The following is a 20220-nucleotide window of genomic DNA, read 5'->3' on the forward strand; positions in this document are numbered from 1 at the left end:
GGGGTAGCCTGAGGACACTGTGTATCCCCAAGGACTCCAATTTTAGAAGTCCCTTTCCTCTCTACGAGAGTGGAATAATTAGTAATAATAAAAATGATATAAAAGCAATTGTAGTATTTGTTAACCACTTACTACGTGCCAAATACTTTACTGAGAGCTGAGGTAGATACAATAGAATCAAGTCGGCACAGTCCCTGTCCCACATGGGGCTCACAGTCTAAGTGGGACAAAGAAAAAGTATTAAATCTGCATTTTACAGATGAGAAAACTGAGTCCCAGAGAAGTTAAATGACTTGCCCCAGGTCACACAACAGGCAAGTGGTGGAGCCAGGATTAGAACCCAGGTCTCTCACTCCCAGGTCTGTGCTCTTTCTGCTAGGCTACACAGTTTCTCTTGGTAGGGGGATGACCAAAGGGCAGGGGCATCCCTAGGAGAGGTGCAGGTCCATAGCAATTAGCCTGGCGTGCGGCCCATCAGGCCAGTCTGGGGTTTGGAGCGGAAGTTCTTCCGTAACTTAACTCCCCCTCTGTCTCCTCTTCCGCTCACAGAGTGCCCCCCCCCCCCCCCCGTCACCCCTATTGGAAAGACTGCAGACAGCTTCCTATGGAGCAGGGCTCCCGACAGTTGTTAATGTCTCCAGTGCCCCAGCTCGATCCCCCAACCCCAACTCCAGCACTTTGTGCCAACCATGCCGTCATGGGCTCACATCTACCTGTAGCACTTCCATACCATAATAACTGTGGTATTTGTTAAGCACTCACTCTGTGCCAAGCACTCTACTAAGCACTGAGGTAGATACGAAATAATCAGGTCTCACATGAGACTCATAGTCCAAATAGGAGGGAGAACAGGTATCGAGTCCCCACTTGGCAGATGTGGGGGAACAGAGGTACAGAGAAGTTAAGTGACTTGCCCAAGGTCACTTAGGTAAGTAGTGGAACTGGGATTAGAACCCAGGGCCTCTGACTCCCAGGCCTGTGCTCTTTCCACTTGGCCAAGCTGTTTCTCAGTGACATAATCAGCCAACATAACCCACTACCTAAACATTCACTCACCACAGATCCATTTTCCTTCTCGCTCTTGTCTTACGCCGTCGAGTCGTCTCCGACCCACTGCGACGCCATGGACACATCTCTCCCAGAGCGCCCCACCTCCATCAGCAATTGTTCTAGTAGTGTGTCCATAGAGTTTTCTTGTAAAAATACAGAAGTGGTTTACCATTGCCTCCTTCTGCACAGCAAACTTGAGTCTCCGCCCTCGCCTCTCTCTTATGCCGCGGCTGCCCAGCGTGGGTGAGTTTTGACTTGTAGCAGATTGTCCTACACTTGCTAGCCACTGCCCAAGTCAGGAATGGAATGGATCTGCCTCTGCTTGATTCTCCCTCCCAGAATCAAGCCTTGTAGAGGACTGGAAACTCTCCAGGTGCGACCCCGAGAGAGGTCTTCTCGCTCTTATCAGTCAATTATTTTAGTGTCTGTCTCTCTGGCTAGATTGTAAGATGCTTAAGGGCAAGGATTGGGCCTATTAGGTCTATTGTAATGATAATATTTGTGGGATGTGTTAAGTGCTTACTATGTGCTAAGCACTGTGCTAAGGGCTGGGATAGATAAAATGCCATCAGATGAGTTGCAGTCCCACTCTCAACAGAGCTCAGTCTCAGTAAGAGGGAAAACAGGTATCTTATCCCTGTTTTCCAGATGAGGAAACTGAGGCATAGAGAAGTCACAGAGAAGTGAAGTGACTTGCCCAAGGTCACACAAGTGGTGGAGCCAGGATTAGGATGCAGTTCTACCAAAGACAGGCCCCCGCTAGGCCACCCAAGCGCTCAGGACAATAGGCACTCAACAAATGTTTGTTGATTGACTGGGTAGAGCAAGGGCATCTGGGAGGGGAGAGGATGATTCAGAACCAAGACTCCTCCCACTTTTCTCCTTCCCTCTTCCAATGCCCTGCTTGCCAGGGGGCAGGGTCCCACAGGGGATGGAATTGGACCATTGGCCCTGACTGACCAGACCCTTATGGCAGCCCAATTAAAGCCAAACTTTTGGCCCCTTCACATGCCAAGCAGGCTTACAATGCCCAATGGCTTGTCATCCCCTGAGAATCCCCTGAAAAGCAGAGGAGCCTAGTGGATAGAGCATGGGCCCGGGAGTCAGAAGGACCTGGGTGCTGATCCCGGCTCCGTCACTCGTCAGCTGTGTTACCTTGTACAAGTCACTTCACTTCTCAGTGACTCACTTACCTCGTCTGTAAAATGGAGATTAAGCTTGTGAGCCCCCTGTGGGACATGGACTGTGTTCAACCTGATCAACTTGTATCCACCCCAGTGCTTAGCACAGTGCCTGGCACATAGTAAGCACCTAACAGATATCTTAAAAAGAAAAATAATAAGTCGCCAGCTCTGCTTTTCCCTCTCTAGAGCCACCTCTACCCTCTCCCCTCTCCTGAAGATAATCAAGATGGGGCTTCCTCTTTCCACCCAGCCACCTCCAACAGATTCCTCCCCAGAGCCCCTCTCCTGGTTGTGTCTTCACCAGACACCACACCACACCACACTGTGGCTTGGACAGGACTTTGGGAACTTCGGGAACTGTGAAGGAGGTCACTCAGCAGCTTCCCTCATTGAAGCCTGAGACTCAGTATCCACAGCTGTGAGGATACTGAGTCTCAGGCTCCTGAGTTCCTTCATCTCAGGACTGAGTCAATGTGCTCTGAGCTGGCGTCAAGGGAACCGGTGGGAAATGATCATGAATATTTCAGCTCAATCAATCAATCATTCAGTGGTATTTATCTAACTTACTGTATTCAGAGTGCTGTACGAAGCATTTGAGGGAGTTGGTAGACTTGGTCCCTGCCTATGAGGAGCTTCCTGAGTACTTGCCCTATTGCTCCCAAGACACTCTTCCATCTCATTCTGAAGTTTGATACTCAACTGCACCTCCGGCTTGTCAGAAGAGAAAAGAATGAAATCTCCATCACCTGAGTCCCCCAGGAAGCAATAATGGTACCTGCTGCAGAGATCAAGTGGCTCATTCCAGGCTCTAGGGGACTCAGGACCACATGGGCCAGTCAGCCAGTCATATTTATTGAGTGTTTACTGTGTTCAGAACACTGTACTAAGCACTAGGGAGAGTACAATGCAATGGTATAACAGACACACTACCCACAACGAGCTTACAGTCTAGACAGGGAGACAGACATTAATATAAGTAAATAAATTACAGATATGTACATAGTGCTGTGGGGCTGGGGGTGGGGGGTGATGAATAAAGGGAGCAAGGCAGGGCAATGCAGAAGATAGGGGGGAAAAGGAAAAGAGGGCATAGTCTGTGAAGGCTTCTTGGAGGAGATGTGCCTTCACTAAAGCTTTGAAGGTGTGTGTGTGGGGGGGAATAATTATCTGTCGGATATGAGGAGGGAGAGCGTTCCAGGCCAGAGGCAGGACGTGGGCAAGAGGTCGACAGCGCGATAGATGAGATGGAGGTATAGTGAGAAGGTTGACATTAGAGGACAGAAGTGGACGGGCTGGGTTGTAATAGGAGAGTAGCGATGGTACCCCGTTCGTGTCTCCCAAGATGGAGGAAGCAAGCCCCAAGAAGTGAAGTGAGTTGGCCGGGAGTGCCCCACCAGTTAACCAACACATCAGGGTTGCACCTTTTTTTTCAGCTCTGGGTGAGCTAGAAGAATATTGTTGGGGACAAAGTATGACTGAGTAGCTGCGCCTGGATTTGTTCCTCCTGCCCATGCCTTTAGGTATAAAATTTATCACTGTCAGATTCCTCCATTAGATTGGAAACTCTTCGAGGGCAGGAGCCATATCTTCTACTTTTATTGTATTCTCCCAAGCTCCTAGGGCAGGGCTCTGCCCATGGTAGCTGCTCAATCAGCACACTGAATCAGTGGAATGAATAATAATGATGATGGAATTTATTAATCATTCACTACATTCCCAGCACTGGGCTAAATGCTTAGGTAGACATGACTCATTCATTCAGTCGTATTTATTGAGTGTTTACTGCGTGCAGAGCACTGTACTAAGCACTTGGAAAGTACAATTTGGCAGCACATAGAGATAATCCCTACCCAACAACGGGCTTGGACACACTCCCTGGCTGCCATGGGCCTCCCATTTAGGAGGGACAGAAAACAGAAATCATTCATTCATTCATTCAATAGTATTTATTGAGCACTTACTATGTGCAGAGCACTGTCGGATCCCCGTTTTACAGATGAGGAAACTGAGGCATCATGCCCCAAATCACACAGCAGGCAAGTAGTGGAACAGGGATTGGGGCCCCATTCTCCTGACTCCCAACCCCAGGCTCTTTCTACTGGGCCACGCTACTTCCCTAGTGAATGTGAAGTTCCCCAAAACAGGAGGTCTTAGGATGTGTGGGTGGCAAGGATTACGTTTATCCCCTTCTTTCCTCTTCATCCACTTAGTCCCACCCCACAGCCATCCCTCCGGGTCTCACCTTCTCTGACTCGGGTTGCTCACTGAATTATAATTGGAAGCACATAAACTCTTGACTGATCTGGAGTGATTGAAAAGCAGGAAGTGGAGAGGAGCAGGCTCTCTCCCCTGCCTGAACACTGTGCTGCTGAAAGGTTGGGCTGTTTTTTCACTTCTCCCTGGGAAATTACCTTGATGTGCTGATTAGGCTGCAGGATAAAACTTCTTCTTTCCAGTGAGAAGCGTTTCCCCTCAACATCTCTGCTGCAAAGTGGAACTGATGTTTTGGCAGCTCTCTTAATGGTTTTCCATGTAATTTGTCACAAGGTTGGTTCTGCATTCGTCTTTGCAGCAACAAACAATTATCAAAACTATCTTCCGTTGTGCTTTGATTGGCATTTCACACCTTTGGAATATTTATCACATACATTTAGGAAGAAGCAGCTGGTCTTTTTGATATTTAGTTCCAACAAAACTTTACCACTTCTTTTTCTGCTGAGATAAAATATGATTGGAGAACTTCCAACTCAACTGATTTGGTGAAAGTGGAGGGGGGGAAGATATATTTATTTATTTATTTTTACCTCACAGCCAAATTTCTGTCATGGAAATGAATGGTTTTCCTAATGAACAACTCAATTGTGATAAAGGACTCAATCAATGGTATTTATTGAATGCTTACTGTGTACAGAACACTGTCCTAAGTGCTCGGGAGAGTACAGTTTAACAGAGTTGGTAGATACGTTCCCTGCTAGGGATACTGGAGAACCAGCCACTAAAAATGAATCATTAAATTGTAAACTCTTTGAGGGCAGAGATCACATTTACTAATTCTGTTCCCAGCATTCCTAGCCACCCTGGAAAAAGCAATGGTCTTGCTCTGGCTAAACTATTGGCTCCTCAGTGGTCTCCCAGCTTCCAACCACACCCCCTGTCTAATCTACACTACCCACTGCTGCCAGGATCGCATTACTGAATTGTCATTGCTAGGACCACCTCTCTCCTCTCCTCAACCCCCTCCACTGGCTCCCTCCTTCTCTTCACATCAGACCAAAAAATCCTCAAAATCTATTTCAAGGCTGTCCAACTTCTGGCCCCACTTTATCTTTTGCTCTCTTCTCCCACTCTCCCCTCAACTCTCTGTCTTTGCTCCTCCCAAGACAACCTTCTAGCTGCAGCTCATTCTTGACTCTCCCTCCTCCACCCTCTCCATCACACTGCCCCTTCCACCCAACACTGGGCTTGGAACTACCTCCCTCCCAACATCAGCCAGAACACAGTTCTCCCTTGCTTGTCAAGATGTCACTTTGTTATTTTGTACTTTCTGAGTGCCCAAGACCTAGTAGGTGCTCAAAGCAGAGTGGCTTAGTGGAAAGAGCATGTGCTTGGAAGTCAGAGGTCATGGGTTCTAAACCGGATCCGCCACTTGCCAGCTGTATGACTTGGAGCAAGTCACTTAACTACTCTGGGTCTCAATATTCATTCATTCAATAGTATTTATTGAGCACTTACTATGTGCAGAGCACTGTACTAAGCGTTTGGAAGGTACAATTAGGCAACAGATAGAGCCAATCCCTGCCCAACAACGGGCTTGACTGTGAGCCCCACATGAGACAAGCTGATTACCTTGTATCTACCCCAGTGTTTAGAACAGCGCTTGGCACATAGAAAGCACTTAAATACTATTATTATTATTATCATTAATAGTATTTATTAAGTGTGGAATAGGTGACAAAGCACTGTTCTAAGTACTAAAGGAATAGATATAATAAGATCAGAAGATCAGACACAGTCTCTGTTCCACACAGGGCTCACATTCTGAGAAATAGGGAGAGCAGGCATCTTATCCCCATTTTGCAGTTTAGGAAACCAAGACCCAAAGAGGCGAAGTGCCTTGATGAAGTTTAGTCCAGTGAATTTTACACTAAATCATTTTCACTCACTATTTAAAAATGCCCCTTTTTAAATTTCATCCTGAATTGATTTTTTTAAAACAGTATTTGTAAACTGCTTACTATGTGTTAAAGAGTGTACCAAACCCTGGGATAGGTAAGTGTTAATTAGGTCAGACACAGTCCCTGTCCCATATAGGGCTCCCAGTCTAAATAGGAGCAAGATCAGGTATTGAATCCCCATTTTACAGTTGAAGAAACTGAGGCACAGAGAAGTTAATGATGTACCCAAGGGCACACAGGAAACAATTTCCAGAGCTGGGATTAGAACCCAAATCCTCTGACTCCTAGGACTGTGCTCTTTCTACTAGGCTATGCTGACTCTCAACTTATCCAGGTTTTAGTAAGAGATTTAGCAGCAGCTTGAGTTTGGGATCCCAGAACAATCAAACAGGAATAATAAACACAAGGTCAGACAGTCAATCGTATTTATTGAGCACTTACCGTATGCAGAGCACTGTACTAAGCGCTTGGGAGAGTACAGTATAACAGTAACCAAACACATTCCCTGCCCACATTGTGCTTACAGTCTAGAGGGGGAGTCAGACATTAATTATAAATAAATAAGTTACAGGTACGTACATAAGTGCTGTGGGGCTGGAACTGGGGGAATGAATAAAGTCGGAGCAATGCAGGAAGAGGAAAAGAGGGCTGAGTCAGGGAAGGCCTCTTGGAGGAGATGTACCTTAGATAAGGCTTTGAAGAGGGGGAGAGTAATGGTCTGTCAGATATGAAGAGGGAGGGAGCTCCAGGTCAGAGGCAGGATGTGGGCGAGTGGTCAGCGGTGAGATAGATGAGGTCGAAATAGAGTGAGAAGGTTGGCATTAGGGGAGTGAAGTGTGTGGGCTGGGTTGTAGTGGAAGAGTATTGAGGTGAGGTAGGAGGGGGCAAGAAGTGGCATCAGAGGTGGCCTGGTAGGGGGATGGGCAGGCATGAGCCCTTAATCCTGCCTTTGAAAAGAGAAAAATGGCCCTGCATAGACTTAAGGTCTACCAAAGAGGCTCCTGCCCCGATGCCTTCGGCTCTTCTACGGTCACTGTACTCTCCCAGTACAGAGCACTTACTTGCAGTGCTCTGTGTGCAGTTGGTGCTCAGTGAATACTCTTCATTGATTCACGGTTCCCCAAATTGAGCTGGCAAATATACAAGTAGAATTTTGCGGGAGTGTGGGTGTATGTGGGGGCAGGGGCTCTATTTAATTTGCTATTTCTTTCCTTTCAACCAGTTTGACCTTAACTTCAACTTGACATCCTGATTAAATGCAAATCTCCCTCACTGTTTACTAGTGTGACATGAGCCCAGGTCATCAAGCACTGTGGTTTTGTTCAGATTCGTCTGTGAAAGTGAGGGCTTCCTGCTAAGGTCCTTTTACTACTCCAGGGTTGACTTTGTTCCCTCTAATCTGCTTATCTTCTTGATTTCTCCTCTGGTTCGAAGCATCCCACCCCTGGAATACTAAAAGATAATAATATCTGAGGGAGATTTTGCTTAGTAATTACATCCCTCCCACCTCTGTGCCTTTCCCTTCGGTTTAAATTTCTCTGAAACACAAGGAAATGTTGTCTGAACAGATTTGAAAGTCACTGATGGCAAAGCAACATAATGCCGGAGATACCTCGAAACTTTCACTAGAGGAAAGGGCCAAGCCTTCACAATGGGCTTTGTCCTAAAACAATCGTCTTGACACTCGGCTCTCTGTAAGGGAAGGAGACTGATTTTTGATTGATCTCGTTGGTTTGAAGAATTGAAATTACTTCCTTAGAAACCCGACTGTAAGCCTGGCCCTAATACATAAACTTGTTCACAGATACGCTCGGAGTTCAACACTTCGGTCTCCTTTGGGGCTTGTCTTATGCCGTCGAGTTGTTTTCGACCCAGAGCGACACCACGGACACAACTCTCCCAGAACTCCCCGCTCTCCATCTGCAATCGTTCTGGTAGTGTATCCATAGAGTTTTCTTGGTAAAAATACGGAAGTGGTTTACCATTGCCGCCTTCTGTGCAGTAAACTCAAGTCTCTGCCCTAGACTGTCTCCCGTGCCGCTGGTGCCTATTGTGGGCGAGTTTTGACTTGTAACAGATTGCCTTTCGCTTGCTAGCCACTGCCCAAACTAGGAATGGAATGGGTAGGCCTCTGCTTGATTCTCCCTTCCGTAGCTGAGACTGGTAGACTACTGGAAACTCTCCAAGGGCGACCCTGAGAGGGGCTTTGGAGCTTATGTATTGATTATTTCCACTAATCAATCAATGGTATTTATTGAGCGTTATCCTGTGGGCAGAGCTCCTGGGTTAGTACAGTACAATAGAGTTGGTAGACACAAACCCTGCTATCATGGAGCTTAAATTATAGGAAAATAATTTTAGCCCGAGAAGACGACAAAAGGATGCAAACTAGTGGTAGTAATGGCATTTACTGAGCACCTAGAGAAGGTGGTTTGCTATACTGAGCACTAGGATAGGACAACAGAAGCACAAGACGTGTTCTGGATTCACAAGGAGCTTACACTCCAGTGAAGTAAACAGAAAAATATTCCTAAGCAAATCAGTATAAAGCAAAATGAATGTTCAATTGAATATAGATATATACACAAGTGCTGGGAATGGGCATGAAAGACTCTAGACTGTAAACTACCCCCGTAGGCTGTACACATCTTGTGGGCAGCAGGCACTAGATTACTCTAGGGAGTAAACACAAAATTCAGAAAATGCTCCTGGCCGAGAGTTTCTTATTAGGAAACTGTGCCTAGATTGGAAGCTCCCTGAGAGTAGGGATCGTGATTATTAATTTAGAAGCAGCATGGCTTAGTGGAAAGAGCACGGGATTGGGAGTCATAGGATGTGGTTTCTAATCCCAGCTCCACTTTTCTGCTGTGTGATTTTGGGCAAGACACTTGGCTTCTCTGTGCCTCAGTTACTTCATCTGTAAAATGGGGATTAAGACTGTGAGCCCCACGTTGGACAACCTGATTACCTTGTATCTACCCCAGTGCTTAGAACAGTGCTTGGCACATAGTAAGCGCTTAGCAAATATCATAATTATTATTATTATTAATTCAATTTTCCTCTATTAAGCACTTAAGATAGTTCTCTGCACACAGTAGGCACTCAGTAAATAGTATTGATTAGGAGAAAAAGCAAGATCATAGGCTTGAGACTCTCCATTGTTATGCATATTCAAGAAGACATGATCATCCAGCCTATGAATATCTTCGTTCAAGATTTTCTGGGGAGGCAAGAGCATATGGGATATTCAGGGAAGGAAAGCCATCTGTAAATCCCCTGAGATCGGTAAATGTCTTAGCACTCCGGATGCTATTCTGGTACAATGAGAGATTGTAAAGCAAGGCCAACCAACAGTCGGTAGGGAAATGAACAGAAATCAAGACACAGGCTGAAAAAGAGTCTTCACGAGGGGCCAGCAGTCGGAATGTGGCTTTCCCCACTCCTCCGAAACAATTCATTCAATTATATTCATTCGATCATAGTTACTGAGTGCTTACTGTGTGCAGAGCACTGTTCTAAGTGCTTGGGAGAGAACAAGTACGTTCCAAGCGCTTAGTATAGTGCTCTGCACATAGTAAGTGCTCAATAAATACTATTGAATGAATGAATACAACAATCAACAGCTATATTCCCTGCCCACAGTGAGCTTACAGTCTAAGCGGGGAGTTCTGAATTGCTCCCTGCTCTTAGTCGCTGGGGCTGGTGGTTTGCATTGCCTAAATGTTGGAAGGGCAAAACGGGTTTCAAGTCATTAAAGATCGGGCAAAGTGGGGTGGGATCAATTGATCAATCGGTGATAATTATTGAGTGCTTGCTATGTTCAGAGCACTGAACTAAGCACTTGGGAGAGTACGCTACAACACGGTCCCTGCCCATAATGAGCTTATTCTCTATGGAAAATAACCACTCTCCCCGGCTTCAAAGCCTTACTGAAGGCACATCTTTTCCAATGGGCCCTCCCAGACTAAGTCCCACTTTTCCTCATCTCCCACTCTCTTCTGCATCACCCTGACTTGCTCCCTCTGCTCTTCCCCCGTCCCAGCTCCTAAAGCACTTATGTACATATCTGTAAATTTATTTATTTGTTTTGATGTCAATCTCCACGACTCTAGTAGGTGAGCTTGCTATGGACAGGGAATGTCACTGTTTATTGTTGTCATGTACTTTCCCAAGGGGTTAGAACAGTGATCCGCACGCAGTACGTGCTCAATAAATCCACCACTTGTCTGCTGTGTGACCTTGGGCAAGCTGCTTAACTTCTCTGGGCCTTAGTTACCTCATCTGTAAAATGGGGATTAAGACTACGAGCCCCACATGGGACAACCTGATTACCTTGTATCTACCCCAGTGCTTAGAACAGTGCTTGGCACATTGTAAGCGCTTAACAAATACCAACATTATTATTATTATTATTATATATACTATTGAATGAATGAATCAACTGTAGGAGAAGCTTTGAGAAGTTAATGAAGCAGGTAAATACCAAGGCACCCACAAACCTGGAGAGAGAGGGAGGAGTTCAGATGCTGGGGTCCCCACAGCTTGGGTCCAGGAAGTGCCCTATTATTTGCCCCCAGCCCCTCACCACAAGCCATCAAGAAAAGATGATCCATCTCCCGTCAACCAATTGATAGTGTTTCCTGATCAATCCATTTATTTATTTTGACCATTGCAATTGTAAATATTTTGTTTGTTTTCCCCATTAGAGTGTAAGCTCCCTTTGGGCAGGGTATGTCCCTTTATAATTCTGTACTTCCCTACCATCTAGTACAGCACACTGTATCAAGTGGGTGCTCAATAATAAAAGGAGCATGATATAGTGGATAGAGCATTGGCCTGGGAGTCAGAAGGTCATGGGTTCTAATTCCGGCTCTTGTCTGCCGTGTGACCTGGGGCAAGTTACTTCACTTCACCGGGCTTTCAGTTACCTCATTTGTAAAATGGGGATTGAGACTGTGAGCCCCACATGGGACAGGGACTGCATCTAACCGATTTGCTTGTATCCACCCCAGCGCTCAGTACAGTGCCTGGCACATAGTAAGTGCTTTACAGATACCACAATTATTATTACTGCTGCTGCTACTACTGCAAAGCTTTGTACTAGGCACTTGGGAGAGTGCACAGTTAGGAAGACATGACTGTAAGCTCATGGTTGTCAGGGAATGGGTCCGGCTAACTCTGTTGAATCAAACTCTCCCAAGCACTTAGTACAGTGCTCTGCAAATAGCTAGCATTCAATAAATATGAATGACTGATTGGTTGACTGATTGACTCCAAGGAGGATCTTCCAATCTAGCAGGGAACTCCAACTTCCCAAGGGCCCTCGCTGTCTGTCTTCTTGTCATCCAATCCTAACCTTCCGCTTCATCCACCCATAACATTCTATTTCTGATTGATAGAAGGAAGAAATATCTGGACAATTAGGGTCTTTAAACATTGGAATGAGCTAGCAAGGGAAATGGGGAGATCTTTTCTGGGGCCTTGAAATACAGGGAAAATTCTCATCTGCCTAGGTATAGATAAGGCTCTACTTGAAGACAGCAGGCTGGATGAGATGTCCTCTTAACTTTCTCATCTCTTTTCATTCCCAAATGATAGGATTCTGTGATCCCTGAGCATTCTACCCATTTTTATACAGCTCTGAAAGAAAGCGCTTCATTACCGCTCAGTCCGGGATCCATTATGACCCCTGGCCTGTATCCTCCCATTTTTCAGAAGTATGGGGATTTCTGGTTAGATTTTTCCCCAAATGGTATTTTCATTTATTTTTCATGAATCTTTATATTTAGAAAAATCATTTCAGAAAATGGCTGACATTTAAACAAACCCAGCCTTAAATTTACACTTTTATATCTAAGCAGCACGTATGGGAAAAGAAACTCAATTTAATATATTCTGGGTGCCAAGTTTTCCATAAAATGCAAAAAGTCCTGCCATTTGTTGGTGTCAAAAATTAAATATTCTTTTTTTTCTCCACAAAAAAATATAGCAAAAAATATACTTGAAAAAGATAAAGCTCTTCTCTGTGGTCATTAGCAAATAGACTTCCATTGCATTTCAAGAAGAAGTTGAGGCTATTGAACTCTTTTTGAGATGATAATGATGGTATTTAGTAAGCACTCACTAATGATGCTATTTACCAAGTGCTTACTATGTTCTGGAGCATTGGACGGGTACCAGATAATCAAGTAGACACAGGCTCTGTGCCACAGACCTCACAATCTAACAGGTAAGGAGAGACAGGTATTTTTTCCCCATTTTACAGATCAGGAAATGGAGGCACATTGAGGTTAAGTGACTTGCCCAAGTTTACACAAGAGGTCAGTGACCGAGGTGGGATCAAAGCTTCAGTCTCCTGCCTCTCAGTCCTACCTGGGCAACCAACCTATAGTTTGTAATCCTCTAAAATCCCTTACATTTCCTTCTCATAATCTATCGTGACCCACTCAGGCAAAAATGTGTTCAAACCCACATTTTGGTGGTTTTTGTTTGTTTTTATGGTATTTGTTAAACGCTATGTGCCAGAATTTCTACTAAGTGCTAGAGTAGATACAGGATAGCCAGATTGGACACAGTCCCTGACAAACATAGGGCTCACACTCTAAATTCCCATTTTACAAATGGGTAACTGAGGCCCAGAGAAGTTAAGCGACTTGCCCAAGGTTACACAGCAGACAAAAGGTGCAGCTGGGATTAGAAACCAAGTCCTCTGTCTTCCATGCCTGTGCTCTTTCCAGTAGGTCATGATGCTTCATTCTTACACATTGAATTTACTGCAAGATTCTGCAGGCAAATCTTCCTGGGAAAGCCAATTCCACATGCTTACTGGATTTCCACAGGAACCTCAGTGCATTCTGCTCTTTTTCTTCTGGCCCCATCGCCTTGACCTTTAACCCCATTTCCACGGGTGGCAGGAGGGAAAGGCCCGACCCATCTCATGTCACTAGAGACAACTAAATTGGGGTGAGTTTTGATGTGTGAGGTTAAATGCCTTCGCAGTGCTAACCAAACACCTCTCTGGGTTAAAGCAGACTTTCCCATCTGTCTCAACAAGCACGGGGGAGGGAGTTTCATAAGGGAATTTTAAATTCATCTTTCTTCTTTTTCTCTCTCATGGATCTAACAGATGTAATCCATTCTCTTTGTTATTGAGCATATTGAGTCATTTCTCTTTTGCCTATCATCCGATTAGTTTTGTAGGTTGTTCTGGAGATAAGGAAAGGCGATAAAGGCAATAAAATCATTTAGACCTCCTTCTCCCCGATGGTTTGCCTTCAGCTTCTTTCTGGAAGCCCCCAGGCCCTATCTGAAGAGGACCCAAATCATTTTTTTAGGGGACTGGCATTCAGTACCACGTGCAAAGAAATGGATCAGGATTCCTTAGTGTGTTAGAGATTGTGCCTCATCATCATCAGGTCAAGTGATTTTCCCTGAGGTCACCCAGTAGCAGTTATGGGACTTGAACCCAGTTTTCCTGGCTTCCGGCCCCATGCCCTTTCCAGGAAGCCACACTTTTTTTGTAAATAATGATAATAATGATAGTATTTGTTAAGCGCTTACTATTTCCCCGGCACTGTACTAAGCACTGGAGTGGATACAAGCAAATTGAGTTGGACAGTCTCTGTCCCACATGGGGCTCACAGTCTTAATCCCCATTTTACAAATGAGGTAACTGAGGCACAGAGATGTTAAATGGCTTGCCCAAGGCCACACAGCAGACAAGGGGCACAGCTGGGATTAGAACCCATGACTTTCTGACTCCCAGGCCTGTGTTCTATCCACTATGCCAACAGTGGCCATCTGATAGAGCCAGATTACATACCTGTGGGAAAAGATTTGTAGACCATTTTTTAATCCAAGGAACTGACATAACGCAGAATTTCCACCTCTCTTCTAACTAAGGGTATATGTTTTCTTCGTTAAGAATCTTTCTCTGCTACTACCTGCCTTTTCCTTTCACCACTGTAGGGTCAGGTCAGGCTGAGAGATTCCTTTTTTCACAGTATTTCCACAGCTCCACCAAATGTTGACAAACAACTGTGGAGAGCTTACTTAGCTTAATTTTCAACAGCTGTTTTATTTCATCATTCTCAGGGTTTAGATTGGTCTGAGCATTTCCCAAATTCTCCCCATCCTGCTGGGGAGACTGACAGCGTGGTTCATATTTTGGAGCTGACTCTTGGCAAGGTCAGATATTTTGTCTGAGACAGCGACTGTGCTTCCTGCAAAAAGATGAGTGAAAAAGGCAACATAGAAAAATGAAGTGAAATCACTTCAAGGTTTTTTCCATTACCTGTCTTGGGTCGGATTCTAGGATGTGGCCTCCTTCCTCCTCTCCCTCTCCTTCTGATTCTGCCTCCCCCTCCTCACTCCCATCCCCTTTCCAAGTGCCCCTCCCCATCCCACTCCTCTGGTGCAGCAACTTCCATCACTTGGTCACCATCCAAAAGCTCTGGATTCACTTTGGGAAGAAGAAATGTCTCCACTCAGGGTTTTCATTCATTCATTCAATTGTATTTACTGAGCGCTTACTTCTTGCAGAACACTGTACTAAGTGCTTGGAATGTACAATTTAGCAACAGATAGAGACAATCCTTGCCCAGTAATGGGCTCACAGTCTAAACAAAGAGTCACTTTTTAGATGATGAGCACAGGAAAATTAGGCTAGAATAGAAGGCCTTGACTGATCAACAGATGAATTTTGAAAATGCTTTGAGAGGACTTTAAGGTGCTACCAAAGATGCTCCAAATTGTGTAAACCAGTAACCAGGTGGGATGAAGGGGAAGAGAGATCTTTAGATTTAAACTGCATATATCTGAGTGGGACCACCCCCTTGAAATTGTCCCAGAAAGCTGGGGGAACATGGATGTGTATCTTTTAATGTGAGTAGACTCTTCTCTTACTGCTGCCTCCACTTTTCACACTCTCCAGAGTGATCGTTTCAAGCCCATGTGAAATTCCTGGCAGTTTCTGTCACGTAAAAGCTCTGCTTGGCTTGGCTAAATACTCACTTCCTCTGGTTGATAAATAGCACTGATTGACTAATTGCTTTCAGACTAAGGAAAAATCAGGACCATCCAGGGTGGGATGCCTGGTCACATTAATCCAGATCTATCACTAACAAATCAATTGTGTTTGGCTTTTAGGCCTGAGAATTCCACCCCTTACACTCTCAGCCAATACTTTTTTATAGGGATGAGCCAAATTAGGCTTGGTTTTCAGATCAATCTGAAATCTGTATTTTACAGGTGGAAACACTAAGCACCCATCTTAGATCATGAGCCTCTTCGGGGCCAAGGACCCTAGCTAATTCTCATCTGCCTATTCTCACCTGTGTATTCTTTCCCATTGCTCAGTATGGTGCTGTGCACACAGTTAGCACTTAATAAACATTATTAGTACTACTACTAACAGCTAAACAGCATGGCCTAGTGGATGGAGCTGGAAGTCAGAAGGCCCTGGGATCTGGGTTCCAATCCCAGATCCACCATTCTGTCTGCTGTGTAACCTAGGGCGAGTCACTTCACTTCTCTGGGTTTTAGTTACCTCATCTGTAAAATGGGGATTAAGAAGGTATGCCCCATTTGGGACGTGGATTGTGTCCAACTTGATTATCTTGTATTTTCCTTAGGACTTAGTATGTTGCCTGGCACATAGTAAGTACTTAACAAATACCATTAACAACTACTACTGGTGTCTGAAGCTGATTTAAACAGAAGCATAGAACAAGTCGGTGGTAAAATAAGGAGCAGAACTCAGACCAGTGACCTCTCCTTAAGGGCTCTTTGGCATCCCCCAAACAAGGAGAGTCACCTGAAGTGAGTGTAGGGACTTTTAATTCTTCTTTTGGACCTCCCCATCCCCATCGAAGAGTCACAGCCTCAAGAGGGTCCAAGCAACAATCTCCATTTTCTGTACCCCATGTTTCCAGGACTGGTCTCCATTAATCAACTGAGCAATCCTCTAGACTGTAAGCTCACTGTAGGCAAGGAACATTTCTATCAATTCTGTAATATTGTCCTATTCCAAGGATATGGTACAGTGCACTGTACAGCCTGGGGAAGCTGGATTGGAGTTCCAATCCAAGAGGGCAGAAGACACAAAATAAATTACTGTTAGGAGGAAAAAGAGAATGTGCTGTGCAGCTAGTTTAGCCAGTTGTCCAGTTCTGCATCAGATGGTCTGGTTTTCGGCTGGTCTGTCCCTCGTCTGGTAAGGATATGGCACCGCCGGGTGCCTCATTTTTAAAGCACCCAGCTTCCCTCTGCCATGGACAGCCCAGAAGTGGTGCCTGGGTTCACCGGCTTCTGTTCCTCTTGGGTGGTGACGCTCCAACACAAGGCCCAACAACCAACCCTTCTGAAGCTGGTATGTTTACTGACCCCGGCTTCAGACCTCTGGCCTCTTTAATGCGGGGAAGATGTGCTGCTTCCTCTCAGCTTCCCGGCATCATTACATTCCCTGGGGGCCAACGTGGGGCACAGCATAATGGCCTCGTACAGAAGTCAACTCAAACCCCCCAACCTAGCATGCTCCTCTGAACGGCGCAGGGGAGGAGGGGCTTGGACCCTGACCCCATCCCTCACCCCACAGCCATTGCATTCCAGTCCTCTGCCACCCCTGCTCCTGTCCTGTAGACTGTAAGATCCTTGTGAGCTGGGATCTCATTGTATTACAGTCTCCCAAGCACTTAGTACAGTACTCTGCACACAGTAAGCACTCAGTAAATACCATTGGTTGACTGATTGATTGCCACCATGCTGTTATCTGCATTTTCAGAGCCCTCCTGAAATCCCAACTTGTCCAGAAGGCCTTACCTAAACAGTCCTTCTCCCCACCTCAAAATAATAATGACAATAATGATATCAGTGGAAAGAGCCTGGGCTTGGGAGTCAGAGGTCATAGGTTCGAATCCCGGCTCTGCCACTTGGCAGCTGTGTGACTGTGGGCAAGTCACTTAACTTCTCTGTGCCTGTTACCTCATCTGTAAAATGGGGATTACTACTGTGAGCTTCACGTGGGACTACCTGATTACCCTGTATCTAACCCAGCGCTTAGAACAGTGCTCTGCACATAGTAAGTGCTTAACAAATACCAACATTATTTATTTAATTGCTTACTGTATGTCAACCCCTGTTCCAGGCTCCGGGGTAGATACAGCTTATCAGGTTGGACATAGTCCCTATCCCACATAAGGCTCACAATTTCAAATTCCCCCCACCCCCTCCAGACTGTGAGCTTGTTGTGGGAAGGGATTGTCTCTTTTTATTGCTCTATTGTACTTTCCCAAGCACTTACTACAGTGCTCTGCACAAAGTAAGCACTCAATCAATATGAGTGAATGAATGAATGAATGAATCCCCATTTTACGGATGAGGTAACCGAGGCACAGAGAAGTTCAGTGACTTGCCCAGGTCACACAGCAGACAAGTGGCAGAGCCGGGATTAGAACCCAGGTCCTTCTGACTCCCAGGCCCGTGCTGTAGCCACTAGGCCACTCTCCCACTGATGGGCTCAGGGGAGTCAAGAGCACTCGGGTTCATGGCTTGTGTACTCTGCTACTTCTTCTTAGCCGTAATTTACTTTACTGTTCATCTCCCCCACTAGATTGTCAACTCCTTGAGGTCAGGGATTGTGTTGACTGATCCTCTGCTGAGCACCTAGTACAGCGCTCTGCACACAGTAGATTCTCAGTCAATAGTATCAATTAACTGGCCTACTGCCCACGCCACTGCCCTCTCCAGTGGTTGCCTTGCTTGTGTGCCATCCAACCCAGTCTTCTATGGTAATATCGATTAATCAATCAATTGGTTGTATTTGTTGAGCACTTATTGCATGTGGAGCACTGTTCTAAACACTTGGAAGAGTACAATACAAGAATAGAACAGCACATTCCCTGCCCACCACAAGCTTACAGTCTAGAGGGGGAGACGGATAGTATAAATAAATAAATTACGGATATGTACTCAAGTGCTGAGGAGGGAAGGGGGGAGAGGGCGGGTGGTGGTGAATAAAGGGAGCAAGTCAGGGGTGATGAAGAAGAGAGTGGGAAGAGAGGAAATGAGGGCTTAGTCAGGGAAGGCCTCGTGGAGATATGCCTTCAATAAGGCTTTGAAGGAGGGGAGAGTAATTGTCAGTAGGATATGAAAAGGGTGAACATTCCAGGCCAGAGGCATGAAGTGGACCGAGAGATGGACCGTGAGATAGAGGAGATCAAGATACAATGAGTAGAGAGATGGACCGTGAGATAGAGGAGATCAAGATACAATGAGTAGAAGTGTGCGGGCTGAATTGTAGTAGGAAGGTATGGAGGTGAGGTAGGTTGGGGCAAGGTGACTGACTGCTTTAAAGGAGTTTTTGTTTGACGTGGAGGTGAATGGGCAACCACTGGAGGAGTAGGAAAATATCGGCTGAACATTTTTGTAGAAAAAAGACCTGGGCAGCAGAGTGAAGTATTGCTTGGAGTGGGAAGAGGCAGGGAGATCAGCAAGGAAGCTGATACAGTAGTTAAGGCCGGGTAGGATAAATGCTTGGATTAACCTGGTAGCAATTAACATAGTAGCAATTTGGATGGGGAGAAAAGGACAGATTTTAGTGATGTCGTGCAGGCTAGCCACTGCCTGGCTGGCAGAGGAGCTAAAGGAAACCAGAGGAGGCAGTGAGAAGCTGGAAGCGGTGAGAGTAAGAGCACCTTGAGCCTGTGCAGCTGAGAGCAAGCACAAAGTGGGATTTCACACTTGGTAATGATGTATGTCGGGCTGAGCAGCGGTCTCCAATATACCATCTCTTCCCTTGCTTCCCAAGTTCCCCAAGCCCCCCAGGCAGGACGGAGAAGCAGGGCTGCAGCGAGCAGATAAGAGTTCAGGATCAGCTTGGTAATTTTTTTTCTCTGCGCCTCAGGGCTGAGAGACAGGTAGTGCACTCTGCCTGCTAGGGATGGGGTTGGAATAGTAATCAGAGGAAGGTGAGGGAGGAAGAAGGGGGTCTAAGAAAAAAGTGAAGGGTTCAATTGTTCAGGCCAATCAGTCATGGACGAGGAGTGCACTGAACTAGGCATAAGAAAAAGTGCTACGAATCCCCAGATTGGAGATCTGGTGAGGCCCTGCTTCATTTCAGTAGTGGAATGAGCTATTGGTCGTGCTCATCCAACCCAGGGGCCTTTTATTGTTTCATCCCCTCCTTATTCTTAGACTGTAAACCCCTACAGGCCCCTTGTGGGGCCATGTCTACTTTTCATCTTTATATGAATAAATACAGTTACTAATACTACTGCAGGGAAGCAGCGTGACTTAATGGAAAGAACAAGGGCCTGGGAGTCAGAGGACAGGACCAACTCTGTTATGGTGTACTTTCCCAAGCGCTTAATACAGTACTCTACACTGTAAGCTCATAGTGGACAGGGAATGTGTTTATTTATTATTATGTACTCTCCCAAGTGCTTAATACCGTACTCTGCATACAGTAAGTGCTCAATAAACATGATGGATAGATTGACCGATTGACCTGGGTTCTAATCCCAGCTCTGCCATTAGCCTGCTGTATGATCATGGGGAATTCACTTAACTTCCCTGTGCCTCAGTTTCCTCATCTGTAAAATGGGGATTTAATCCTATTCATTCAATAGTATTTATTGAGCGCTTACTACGTGCAAAGCACTGTACTAAGTGCTTGGAATGTACAATTCAGCAACAGATAGAGACAATCCCTGCCCATTGACAGGCTTACAGTCTAATCGGGGGAGACAGATGGACAAAAACAAGACAACTTAATCAGATAAATAGAATCAAAGGGATGTACACCTCATTAACAA

The 20220-nt window shown here is 45.6% G+C and overlaps 1 protein-coding gene across 3 annotated transcripts in view; it reads right to left on the minus strand.

Moving 5' to 3' along the window:
• Positions 1-20220, minus strand: part of ZNF366 (zinc finger protein 366) — a 62828-nt gene that overhangs the window by 33564 nt on the left and 9044 nt on the right. The window contains exon 1 of one of the 3 annotated variants that reach the window (XM_029076138.2): positions 1057-1129. The exons of the other annotated variants lie outside the window; for them this stretch is intronic. The gene's annotated coding sequence lies outside the window, so the exon portion shown is untranslated. Of the gene's footprint in view, positions 1-1056; positions 1130-20220 lie in introns of those variants that run through there. 3 annotated transcript variants of the gene reach the window in all.

The sequence above is a fragment of the Ornithorhynchus anatinus genome, chromosome 1 (assembly GCF_004115215.2).
Source record: "Ornithorhynchus anatinus isolate Pmale09 chromosome 1, mOrnAna1.pri.v4, whole genome shotgun sequence".
Classification (NCBI taxonomy): domain Eukaryota; kingdom Metazoa; phylum Chordata; class Mammalia; order Monotremata; family Ornithorhynchidae; genus Ornithorhynchus; species Ornithorhynchus anatinus.